The 13401-nt window shown below is 43.3% G+C and overlaps 1 long non-coding RNA gene across 1 annotated transcript in view; it reads right to left on the bottom strand.

Annotated features, from left to right (window-relative positions):
- The window catches only part of LOC309614587, a 61413-nt gene extending 54697 nt beyond the window's left edge, over window positions 1–6716 (bottom strand). Inside the window, exon 1 of the long non-coding RNA XR_014236303.1 lies at window positions 6621–6716. This is a non-coding gene — a long non-coding RNA (uncharacterized lncRNA). The remainder of the gene's footprint in view (window positions 1–6620) is intronic.
- Between the last annotated feature and the right edge of the window lie 6685 nt (window positions 6717–13401).

The following is a 13401-nucleotide window of genomic DNA, read 5'->3' as shown; positions in this document are numbered from 1 at the left end:
GACTAGCCCTGGAAGCATCACATTTGGGCATGATTTGCAAGTGTGTCGTCAGGTTGCTGGTGACCTCAAGTGAGTCATTTATTGAATACTTCCCTAGGAATCGTATTCCTCTAGATCCAACTGAGTAAGAGATTGGAAAGTGTGCTGTAAACTGTAATGCTCTGAAACATGGACAGTAAACTATGGCAAACTGCTTTTATAAATAAAGTTTTATTGGAACACAGCCGCATCCATTTCTTTATGTATTAACTATGGCTGTTTTCACATTATGATGGCAGCGGTGAGTGGCTGGAACAGAGACCATATAGTCCACAAAACCTAAAATATTTATGATCCGGCCCTTTAAGAAAACTTTGCAGACCACTGCTCTATATAAAAGTTAGCTATAATAATAATAATGCACACTATTATTGAACCTGATTTCCTCTCCCTTGAGAAGGCATTTCAATATTTGCGGAGCCTACAAATCATTGCCATAATCCCCACTTTTCATCCAATTCCAGATGTGCTGAGATGTGATACTAAGCTTTCTGCTGGATGGAGCCACTTTTTACTTTCCTTGGGGGAGTTAACTTCCTGACTGTGGAGTGTGCACGGCCTTGAATGAAGCTTGTCCCCAGCCCCACTTCTGTTCCTGGAATGACTTTCAGGGCCACTCCATCCTCTGAGACACCAGGGAGTAGGACTCAAAAGAAGCCTTTTGAAAAAGACTTAAGAAGTTCTTAACCTTATGGTGCGTCATTTTCCTCCTCTGCACAATGGGAAGAATGTTAAGACCCATCTCACAAAGTATTATGAGGATTAAGGGAGGCAGTGATCAACAAGACAAGTAGCAGAGTAAACGATACAAATGCCTTATGTACACAGAAGTTCTGCCAGGTCTGGTGGGATGTGGCCAATGTCATTATTTCAGAATCTAAACTCCAGAACAGTGCTCTTCAAAGTATGATCACCAGGACACCTGATTCAGAAAACCCTGGGCTTTGTTAGGAATACAGATTCCAAGGCCTCCCCCAAGGCTTTCTAAAACAGAATTTGATCTTGGGGGACCATCAGATTTCCCCAGATGGACTCTGTAACAAGATCCCCAGATGATTTTGATGAACCCTAAAATTTGAGAACTGCTGCCGTAGGGATAGCACCCCCTGTTTCTGTACATTGTGCCACAAAGACTCCAAAAGAGACAGGGAATTTGTGTCCAACACCATGCGTGACAGGCCTGATGAGAGCTGGTGGTATGAATTATGAATCTCCTCTTGTCAGAGAAATCCCTTCAGGCAAGAAAGACCTGCTCTGGCTTTTAATGGAGTCGAGAGAAACTGGGAACCTAAAGAGTTCCTCCTCCAGACAGCTGTCTCATGAGGCTGCTCTCAAATCACTTCCTGCTCCGATGCCCAAACCCACACAGCAGCTAATTTAGCCCAGATGGATTCCCACCCACTGCTCACTGCACATGGGCGTTCTGGTGGGTGTTCCCAGGGCAACTTTACTTCCTCTCTTATGGGTCCTCTTTTAATGGATGAGGACACATGTGTAATGAGAACACTTAACACGCAGAACACATAGGGTTTAGTCATAAAATTAGTTTTCTTGCTTTTGTCCCCGACTGCTCTCTTAAACCTACTCAGTGGGGATAATAAGCCTTCCTCAGCCACTGGGTGAAATTTCAGGTCATCCCGTGGTCCGATCATTATCATAAGTCTCAAATGTATAATCTCCATTCAGAAATTAAAATATCCAGTCAAATACATTAATCAAAAGCCCTGCTTCTATTCAAGGATAAGACTCCCCTTCCACCCGGTTCACCCCAATATCTAGAGTCTGTGGTCCACAGGTAACCTGTCCCAGAAAGGCTCACTTCTCACTCTCTCATTGGTCACCTTCTCTACTGGCTACTTGTTATTTTTGATCCTCCTTCCCTTTCAGATGGAGGTGGAAGAGGAAAGAGAGGTGAGGGGGGTAAGAAAGTCCTTACTTAGCTGGTACTGTTGCAAAATAGCTTTGTTCCCTTTGGGTCCAAAAGACAAACCCTGCGAACTCTATACTTTTCAGAAGGTCATCTCCAAAATGCACCTAATGCCGTAACTGAGCCTGTCTACTGCCATCTCAGTTACACGGGACACAGATTCCTCCAAGCCCATGGATAGAATTCTATACCTGTTCCTACTCCACGCATGCACGCACACACACACACACACACACACACACACAACCAGGTTGTCCCATGGGTAGGTGGCAAAAGAGCTTGAGACCAGCTCTTTCTCCCCTGTGCCCACATCTGATCCAGAGGACACTCATGCATCTTTTGCCCCTGACACATCAGCTGTGTACGGGAAGGTGAAGTCACTCCACTTTCATGCTGGAGTTCTCTAGAGGGAGTCAGTCATCAACTCACAACTCATCCACAACTCCTAGAGACACACATCAAGCTTTCTGCATGGGCTCACAGAAGCCCCCTCTCACTTAGCTTGAAATGAGGGGTAGACACCCATAACCCCCTCCTTAGAGAGGGACTCACAGCCTTTCAACAGCTCTCCAAAATCGCCCTAGTGTAATTCTCTCTCTCGGTTTGCTCCTGGTCATTTTAAATTCCACTGGAGAGAAAAGGCTTTTTAAATTAGTAAAACTGATTCTCAGATATTTCTTTTGAAATTCTTCTATGTTGATGTCTGACATCTGCTGAATCTTAACCTCATTAGTCGAAACTTCCAACAAACTAATCTTCAGTTGTTTCTATCCATCATGATGTCATTTTCAGGATTATTCTTGAGAGATGCACTTCTTTGAATAAAACATGAAAAAGTCCTGAAATCACTCCTCTAGAAAAATACCAGGATCATACAAAATACTGCAATTAGCTCGGGCTCCCAGTTTAGGCTCAACCTCAGCAAAATTCTAGAGAGATGCCAACACCTGCAGGCATCTGGGTCGCTCCACTCTTCAGTAGGCCAGCCCCACCGTGGATGAAATGATGCTGTGTCGCCTCTAGCTTGCCCTTTTTCATCCTGCAGTGTGACTGTTTACTGCCATTTCCCCACCAGACCAAGAATTCCTGAGAACACACATTGAGTATTTTCCTCATCTTGACATCTCCAAAGCTTCATCACGTAGAGGGCTCTCCATAAATGTTAACTGAGTGGAATAAAAATACCTTTTTCTTTCCAGACTCACCTCTGACCAGTCCTCTCAGCCACAGTGAGGTAGAAAGGAATGCTAGCAGCTTACATGCCGATATGAGATATGAGACTATATCAAAATGTTAGGAAAAGGCATAGTGTTGATAGTGGAATCAGAGAGTCAGCCTTTCTTGTCCTCTGAATTCATACCATGAGTCGGCACACCAGCAAAGAAGGATCCCCACACCTCTTACATTTTATTGTAAATGTCCAGGTCCGTCCGGGTGCACCCCTGGAACACATTTATTACGTGACTTGCCCAGAGACGACCTGTCTGAGGCACAGATTTCTTGTTTGCTGGCTGCCTATTCTTTTTTTTTTTTTTTTTTTTGGTAAAGAATGCAACCTTCAGGCTGTTTCACATAGGCTGTTGGGCTTTGCAGAGACAAGACAAAGCAAGTGGGATAAGGAAGACTATTGTCTTCCTATGAAAGTAAGCCACAGACTGCTCAGGTCTGAAGAAGCACCAGAAAGTGGCATGCATCTACACCTGTGAATGCAGGTTTTCTTCTCCTGAGAATCACATTGCTTTACTGCACTGTTCCCTTGCTCTGTGCTCTCTCAGCATTTTGCTCATCCCTCAAGCAAAGCATTTATCATGCTTTGTTATGGGTAGCTCACAGATGCCTGTCCCTTTGAGACTCAGAGCTTTTGGGGGCGGAGGAGTTTTGTCTTATTTGTCTCAGAAAGCTGAATTCTTAAAACACGTAATTTTTGTTGAAAGGGTGGACATTAATATTTGTTGGATGGATGGATAGATGGATGGATGGGCGGACAGGTGGCTGGCTGGCTGGATTTACCTCTTGCACAGTTGCTACGTGGACATTAGAACTACACAGTGTCTCTGGCTTCCCTCGCCAGGCAGTGATGAGGAAGGATCTGGAAATAATACTCTTCTTCATCAACAGCAGCTGCATCTCACAATGGTACAATATTCTGAAATGTGCATGTGTTCAGGTGAGTCATTTTTATGTTGAATTTCCCTTAAGATTATGATGTAAACTATGTATCTGAAGTCCACATTCTTCTTATCATAACATTCATTCATTCATCCATTCATTGATTGTCACTTGGTCTGTTATCCTTTCAGTTAGTGTTTAGAGGAAGTGTGCGGCTTAGCTCCTGGAACACAGAGTGTCTACAGAAATGAATAGTGACCACGAGGGGTCAAGGGACCTCCCTAGGAACACAATCACGTGGGCCTGCGTGTGAAGAACAAATCCCTCTGGAACAAACCAGCTTTACGCCATCCCAGGCTGCAAAGCAGTGGTTGAATATTCACACCTCTTTGTTCTGGGCACAGCATGGTCCCTGCGACTTCACAGAAGGACATGCCGTATAAGTCATGCTGTGAGCAGTCCGTTCTGCCCCTCTGCCCCTAAAAGGCAAGCTACATGGGAAAGCACTTGCTCCTAAGCTGGTTAAAGGCTAGGAGGCAGAGGCAGGTAGGGTTTCCTTTTGGGGAAGGAGTACCTGGGAGAGACAGAAGGGCAAAGGCAGTCTTGGTGGAGAAACAAGATTTACCTCCTGGGCGCAGTGAAAGGAGTGTCTCTGTATTGCTTGGTCCCAATAACAACTCACCCTTTGCCATCAAACCTGCCAGCCGCTGCTGCCTGGAGGACTGGTGGCGGGGGGTGGGGGCTGTCACCTCCCCAGACAAGGCAGCCAGTGCCTGAGGCAGTGTGGTCACTGAAGGGGAAGAGAACAGCCACCTTTCCCTCCTTTCGCCTTGACAGCCACCTGGTACAGGGGCGTCCCTGCCTCTTCAGAGATGCACGCCATCCCACCATCTGGCTGTAAATTCAGGCAATTCTATGTTCATCTCGCTTTGTCCACACCCCGGATCCTTTGCCTAGTTTGGAGCAATTTGTTTCCAACCTACATGTTCAGCTTCATCACTTGCCATGACCTGCAGCTAATGACCCTTTGATGTAATCACAGCAGGCCCCTTAGCTCCGGGCCTTCTCTCACATAGGTCCCTCTGCCTGGGATTCTCTTTGCGCTTCCTTCTCTTGGAAAACTCCTGCACAGTTGTCAACTCTGCTACGAACACTTCCCAGTGTACCGAGGAATAGAGTCACTTTTATAAAATTTTCAAAAAAGAAATCCTCTGCTCTTTTATGATTTGATTGCTATTGCTGTTGCACATATCTTGAGGGCTTAAATCATCTTTACATACTGTTTAAAGTGCCTCCTCCTCCAGGATGTCTTCCTGGTGTCCTTGCTTTTTATCCTGGGTCTGAGGCCAGCATAGCTGCCCTCCTTCATGCTCCCATAATGCTACCCCGGTAACTCTCAAATGTTAGTGTGTTTCAGAATAACCTGGAAGACTTGTAAAAATGCAATTTTCTGGTCCCCATGCCCAGAGTTACTTGTTTAGTAGGTCTTATGTGGGACCCAAGAATTTTCATTCTATTACATTCCCAGTGATACTGCTGCTGCTGGGCCAGGGATCACACCTGGAGAACTACTGGCCTACACTTACCTCAAACATAAGTCTCTCATCGAACTTAAAGCACGTTATAAATTACTTGTTTATAATTCCATCTCCTCCACTCAGTCAATCAGGCAGTATCAGATAATGAAAAGCATTACAAAGAAAGTAAATCACAATATGTTAGTTATCTATTGTTGTGTAACAAATTACCCCCAAACTTAGCTTAAGACAACAAATGTTAGCTCATAGTTTCTGCAGGTCAAGAATCTGGGAACAGCTTAGTTAAATGGTTCTGGCTCACAGACTCTCTCACGAAATTGCAGTCAATCAGTCAGCTGGGGCTACAGCCTCATCGGAACACTCAGCTCGGGGAGGGTCCTGTTCTAAGCTCACGCACGTGGTTGGTGGGAGGTCTCACTTCCTCACTGGCTGCTGCCAGAATCTTCAGTTCCTCTCCACATAGACCACTCCATAGGATGCATTAATGTCCTCAAAACGTGACAGCTGGCTTTCCCCAGAGCAAATGATCCCAAAGAGATAGCACATACCCAAGATGGAAGCCATGGTCTTTTATAACCTAACCCTAGAAGTGCTATACCATCAATTTTGACACATGCAATCAGTCACACAGACCAACCCTAGCTCAGCGTGAGATGGGACTACAGCATGGGTGTGTCAACCAGAGGTTAGGTTCATTGAATGCCGGCTCCCACACAGGACAGTGAAAGGGAAAGGAGGTAATCCTGTTTATGCAGGATGTCTAGGGAAGACCTTTCCGAGGAGCTGCTGTGAAAACTGAGACCTAGATGAAGACAGTCGCCGGCGTAAAGACATAGGACTCTGCTTTTCCAGACAGAGGAAAAGCAAAGGCCCTGAGGCAGAAGTGAGCTTGGTGTATTTGAGAAAAAGAAAGTAAGCTAGTGTGGTTGTAGCAGAACCAGCAAGTAGTCAGAAGGGTCGCCATCATTACTAACATCAGCATCAGGAACAGTTTTTAAAATACCTACTGTGCTCAGGGTCTTTTTGGCAATGAAGAAAATGCATTGTTCCAAATTTCAAAGGACTGGTCTTCCCGTTGAAGAACACTCCATGTTTTTCAATTAGTGGAACAGGAAAAAAAGTTTAGATAATCCACTATCAATACATCCTCATTACCACACCCACTGTTTCTTCCTGTATGATTTCCAATTCTGTCTAATCAACCTAGGAGCAAGAGTTTGAGAAAAAAAACAAACAAACAATTAATTGAGTGAAGCTAAGTCCATGATCTATATTCATCAAATTCAATGAGGACCTTTACAGTATTGGAGAGTAGACAACCCAGAATCAGCTGAAGCTGGAAGAGACCTCAGAGATCCTTCCATTGTTCCCTCTTCAACTCTGACTTGATTTTTAAGAAAAAGGAAGCTGAAACCAGTGAGCTCAGAAACCAGTCCTCCATCCACTAAGTGGATTGATCACTTGCACGGTGCTCAGAGTAGAAGAAGAATGACTAAAATCTGGTCTCAGGATTTCTAAATCAGCCTGATTTCTGTAACCATAGGTGATCCAGAGGTTGCCTTAGGCGTGGGAGGAAGCAGAGAAAGAGGAAGGAGAAGCAGCCTCCAGCCTCTCCTTTCCTTTACCGGAGCAGGGATGCTTTCACTTACTATATATGCAGGATTTGTAAATAGGTCTCCTGCTAAAAGAAGATTGAAAACCACTTCACAACACCATGCTCTCTTCTCTGATACTACAGCCCAGAGATCAGCCTCTCCACCCCATGGACCCAGTTGAACCCACTGCCTGTGTTTGTATGATGTGTGAGCCAAGAGTAGTTTTTACATTTGCATATGGTGAAAGTCAAAAAATCAAATGAAAAATGATATATTGCCACACAAGAAAATCAGATGACATACAAATCTCGGTGTCCATAAATAAGGTTAGAATGAGCCACACCCTCTTTTAAGAATTGTCTGCGGCAGCTTTGTTGCTACAATGGCAGAGCTGAGTAGCTGTGACAGACCGTGTGGCCAAAAGCCTAAAATATTTACAATCCGGCCCTTTGCAGAAATGTCTGCTGACCCTTGTATATCCAAGAGTCCGATGTATGCCTTCATTCTTCCTTCACGTCTTCCTTCTCTTCTCTGTCCCTGTTCTCCTTCCCAGCAAAACTTTACTATAGGTTTGTATTTAGAATACAGTTAACTGAGACCACAGGTTTGCTTTTCAATGCTAGTGTATTTTGGTTTGTGACTTGGGGACACTTACTACTATGGTGTCAGTTTCCCGATTCAAATCACCCCAACTCCTCTCTGCTTTTCTAACAGCATCCTATAGTCAGTGCAGCAGAAGGAACTTGAGTGAATACCTCACCGCTCCCAAAGGTAGCATATGCTAGATGATAAGCATTGCACTTTTCCTGTCCCTTTGGGCCATGAAAGTCTGGGTTAAGAGAAGGAGCAGAGCTAAAGTACATAGATAACTCCACTGCCTCACAGCTACTTGAGGTCCCAAACAGCTTGCTAGAAGGGCAGAAAGAGGAGGAGGAGGAGGAGGAGGAGATGATGCTTGTTCTCTTCGGTGCAGGTGTGGACCGCTAGAAAGGATTCATCGCTAGACGTCACCTGGACGGAAGCATCAACCAATGTCTCTTACATGCATCAGGAGTAAGAGACAGTAAGATGCATTTTAAAGGTGTTTGTTCTCACTGCTAACCAAAGGTATGCAAATTAAGACTATATTAAGGTATCAATTTTAACCCCCTAAAATAATTTTAGAAGAAAATTTAAAATTATAAAGCCCAGTGCTTGTAGGATTACAGGGGAAAAGGAACACAAATACATTGAAAAAATAATTTTAGAGATCAAATCAGTAAAATAAATTGAATCAATATAGTCATGCCTTTGACCAAGGAATTCCCCTGGCAGCTTGCACCAAGGCACAGATTCAAATAAAAAAAAGGAAAAAAAAAAAAAACCCTGTACAAGGAAATTCATTGCAGCATATTTACAGTTTGCTATTTAAAAAAAAAACCCAAACTTTATATGCCTGATAAAATGTTTTGATTAATTAAATTCAATGATCTATCCATTGGGTAAACTAACCCAATGGATAGATCTTGCAGTCATTAGAATGAGCATGTTGCAATGTAAAATTTTCCTTTTAAAAATAAATGTTAAAGTAGAAAAAATGGAACAGAACATTTTATATATGTTGTAGTGAATATAAAAATATGCATGCCTTTAACTAAAATTGGGAAATGAAGTTTCTAACAGTTCTTCTCTGGTAGACCTGTGGTGAACACTTTTCTGTTTTAATTTCCATGGAAGTTATTGTAATAAACTCTTTTTTTACTACTAAACCCACATTTTTATAAAAGAAGACAAGGGAAAGGAAGAGTGACGACTGATCTTTGTAACATCACTTTTAGAGACACTGAGCAACAACGTTTTATTTGAGGAAGGCTGGATCATAACCTCCTGGGGGTACCTCTCAAGCCTACGATGCACAGAACTGGATCTGAGTGGGCAACAGGCTGGGCTCTACCCACGAGCTCTGGTAACCATGGCATCAATAGAGACGGATGCCCCTGATGGGAGGCAGTGACGGGGGCCACTTGAGAAAGTGACTCAGCAGGGCCAGATGGTACTTCTTCAAGAGCTCATTTATTTGGATCAACTAACATACGAAATGGCAGGGATTCTGACAAGGACACGCGATGCCTCATTTCCTTGAAGATTAAGAAGCTACAAACATACTACCTGCCTCAGAGAGACTGAGGAAGGCAGAGGGAAGCTCAGAGGTGGCCAAGTCATGAGCAGAGCCCATCCTCTGGGATGACAGAGACAGAAAGAAGTTTGTCCTATGTTATGGGTTTGAATTGTGTCCCCCACTGAGAGCAAAGGATATGTTGAAGTCTTAAGCCCTAATATCTCAGAAGGTGACCTTACTTGGAAATAGGGTCATTGCAAATGTAATTTGTCAAGATGAGGTGAGGCCATACCAGAATAGGCTGGGCCCTAATCCAGTGTGAATGGTGTCCTTACAAAAAGAGGCAAGCCCACACACACACACACACACACAGAATGCCATGTGATGACAGAGGCAGAGCTGGAGTGATACAGCTGCCAGCCAAGGGGTGCCAAAGCTGGCAGTCACCGGAAGCCAGGAAGAGTTGAGGACAGATTCCCGTACAGGTTTCAGTGGGAGCGTGGCCCTGATCTTGCCTTGATTTTAGACGTCTAGCCTCCAGAACTGTGAGACAAAATTTCTGTTGTTGTAAGCCACCCAGTTTGTGGAACTGTGTTATGATAGTCCTAGCTAGAAGCTTAATATACTCTGAAACCCGCTGTGGCTAGCTGAGTGGATCTGAGCCGGTGACTTTTCCTTGATGACCTTTTAGGTTGTTAGAACTGGTTACAGCTTGGGTCTTACTGATGTAGGGAACAAGTAGATATAACCTGGCAATTGGAGACCCACTTCAGGCTTAAGGTGGGCAGAACAGAAATGTGGGCTGTGAGCCAGGCACCCTCCCCCGCATAGCAGCATGCAAGCGTTTAATAGCAGAGGGCAGAAGTGGCCAGTGGGAAGAGGCAGAAGAATATGGTGCCCGGACACAAATATGAAGTGTGTGGTGTATATAGTGACTCAGCACGTGGATCCGGGGTTCTAATCCCAGCTACACCACTGGATGCGCTGTGATGCTACAATAAGTTACTTACCCTCCCTGAGTCTCAGTTACCTTATCTATAAAATGGAACTAATAATAGTTCCTACTCCACAGGGTTATTGGGAGGAGTAAATGACTTAATACCTACAAAGTGCTTAGAATTGTACCCAGCACACAGTAGGTACATAATAAATATCACTTGCACACTTCCATGTACACTATCACATTTACTCTCTTACCGATTCCATGATGGAGATTTTATTAGGTTTATGAATAAAGATTCTGAGGGTTCAAAGGTTAAAGAATATGCCCAATGTCACAGACAAAATAAAAACAGCATATATATGTGTTAGCATACGGTATTTGTTTTTGTCTTTCTGACTTCACTCTGTATGACAGACTCTAGGTCCATCCACCTCACTACAAATAACTCAATTTCATTTCTTTTTATGGCTGAGTACTATTCCATTGTATATATATATATATATATATAAAGGTTCTGATGAACCTAGGGGCAGGACAGGAATAAAGACACAGATGTAGAGAATGGACTTGAGGACACGGGGAGGGGGAAGGGTAAGCTGGGACGAAGTGAGAGAGTGGCATGGACATATATACACTACCAAATGTAAAATAGATCGCTAGTGGGAAGCAGCCGCATAGCACAGGGAGATCAGCTCGGGGCTTTGTGTCCACCTAGAGGGGTGGGATAGGGAGGGTGGGAGGGAGACACAAGAGGGAGGAGATATGGGGATATATGTATATGTATAGCTGATTCACTTTGTTATACAGCAGAAACTAACACACGATTGTAAAGCAATTATACACCAATAAAGATGTTAAAAAAATTTAAAAAAAAACAAAAAACAGCATGGCAACTAGAGATTCAACTGAGGCAAGAAGGAGGCAATGGAAGACAAAGCAGGACTATGAGATGTGAGTCAGGACCTTCTAGTAAGTCGGTCAAACTGTGAGCTTGGTCGGTGGGCTCCTCGTTTATTCGTCTTCCACTCCTTCACGGTACTGATGTCCTAAAGTCTGGTAGATCTGTCACCAATCTGCTGCACAGCCTTCAGGAAGTTAGTCGCATTTCTTAATCAATACCAGAGTTCCTCAACCTCAGCACCACTGATACTTCAGACCAAATAAGTCTTTTTGTGGGAAGCTGTCCTGTGCATTGTAACGTATTTAGGAGCATTCCTGGCTTCTACACACTAGAGGCCAGTAGCACCCCTTCCCCAATCATGATGATCACAGATGTCCCCAGACATTTTCAAATGTTTCCCGGGAGGCAAAATTGTCCCCAGTTGAGAATTATTGACTTACACAATAGGATTAAAGTACCTGCAAAACGGTTTCACTGGGCCATTCTGAGGAACAAATTTGATAAATATGTTTTTATCTTTAAAAAAGAAACAGAATGCATTTGCCGATATATTACAAGACAAATTTAATATAATTTATTAATTGTTGCTTGCCAAGTTCAAAAAAAGAGGAGCATAAAACATCTCTTCCTTTCAAAAAGTTCACGACCAAGAAGGGGAGGGAAGAAAGGGGCAAAGGCAAGAAGCATTGGCGGGGTCAAAAAGGCCTAGAAAGAAATTGCCCTCAATTGAATCAATAAGGGGACTTTATAAGAAAACAGGATAGGGGCTACTTATTGAAGGATGGGAACAGTTTCTGAAATTGCCCTCAACTGAATCAATAAGGGGACTTTATAAGAAAATAGGATAGGGGCTACTTATTGAAGAATGGGAACAGTTTCTGAAGACGGAGATAAAATCTCCTAGAGAATGGATATGCCCAAATGCAGGACACAGTAGAAGCCAGGTGAGGAACAAACAGGAGCTAAGCTGACTCAAATCTCCTGAAGTAATTTGCATTTTCCTTCTGCCTAGAAGGCCTTTCCCACTTGGATTCACAAACCAGATCTTCCTCCTTCCAGACTCAGCATGATGCCTCCTCCTCCTCTGAGAACACTTCTCTGAACTCCCAGATTTGGCGAGACGCCCCTTCTCCTTGTTCCTCCGTGGCCCCTGTAGTTCCCATCAGTGTCTCTCGTGGGGTTGCTATTGACATTTGGGATGAGTTTGTCCGTCATTGAGCAATCCAGTAGGACTACGTCACGCATAGTAGGAAAATTAGCATGTCTGACCCCCACTCCCTAAATATACTCCCCAGTCATTGTGACAACCAAAAATCTCCACACATTTTTCCAAATATCTCTAAGTGGGCAATACCAGTTGAAACCCACATATCAATACTTATGTTTTTCCTAAAACCATGTATCTGTCTCCTCGTGTTGATGGTAAGCTCCTTCAGGATGGGAACTGTTGATTTCACATCATCCTTGCACTGCTAAGACCTAGCCCAGTGCCGAGTCTGCAGTTGGTCCTTGGTAAATATTTGCTGCCCTAATTAAAGCAGAAGGCTCATCTAGGGTAAAATTGGAAACTCAAAATTGAAAGATAAACTGGGGCCAGACAGTAAGGGACTTTATACACTGAAGAACGTGGGTTTTATTCTATTAGGTGAAATAATATGAAATTGACATTTTTGTAAGTCAAAAATGGCCAATTAACAGTTTCATAGAGTTCATCCTAATATAAGGCAGTATTTACTTAACTTACTTAACTTTCTCTTGTTTTTTCCTTTTTTTTTTTTAAATTAAAGTATAGTTGATTTACAATATTGTGTTAGTTTCAGGTATACAGCAAAGTGATTTGGTTATACATATATATGTTTAACTTTCTCTTTAAATTGAGATACTCTTTTTTAGCTTAAATACCTAACTTTGGTCCCATCTTAAACACTAACATCCATGAAATAATGGGCTAAGTGTACTAATTTTTTTTCTTAAAAAAATAATTAAAACATTAAAATAATGGGTTCTTCACAACTTACAGTCATCTATATACCACTTAACATTGTATCATGTGCCACAAGTGGACAGACACAGATCCTGCTGTCAGAAACTGTGCTCTAAACAATTGAATGGATCCGTTGTAGACTGAGGTTGTGGTGACACTAGTGGCCATGGAAAGGGGGTGGAGGGTGTTTAAAGAAGGAGGATGAGGAGGAAAGAGGGGGAAAGAATCATGCAGAACAAGGAAGAAATGGAGGGCGGAAAAAAGAGG

Source organism: Balaenoptera borealis (assembly GCF_965194805.1).
Source record: "Balaenoptera borealis genome assembly, chromosome: 17".
Taxonomy (NCBI): domain Eukaryota; kingdom Metazoa; phylum Chordata; class Mammalia; order Artiodactyla; family Balaenopteridae; genus Balaenoptera; species Balaenoptera borealis.
The sequence above is the reverse complement of the archived record's forward strand: the minus strand, read 5'-3'. Positions and strand labels throughout refer to the sequence as shown.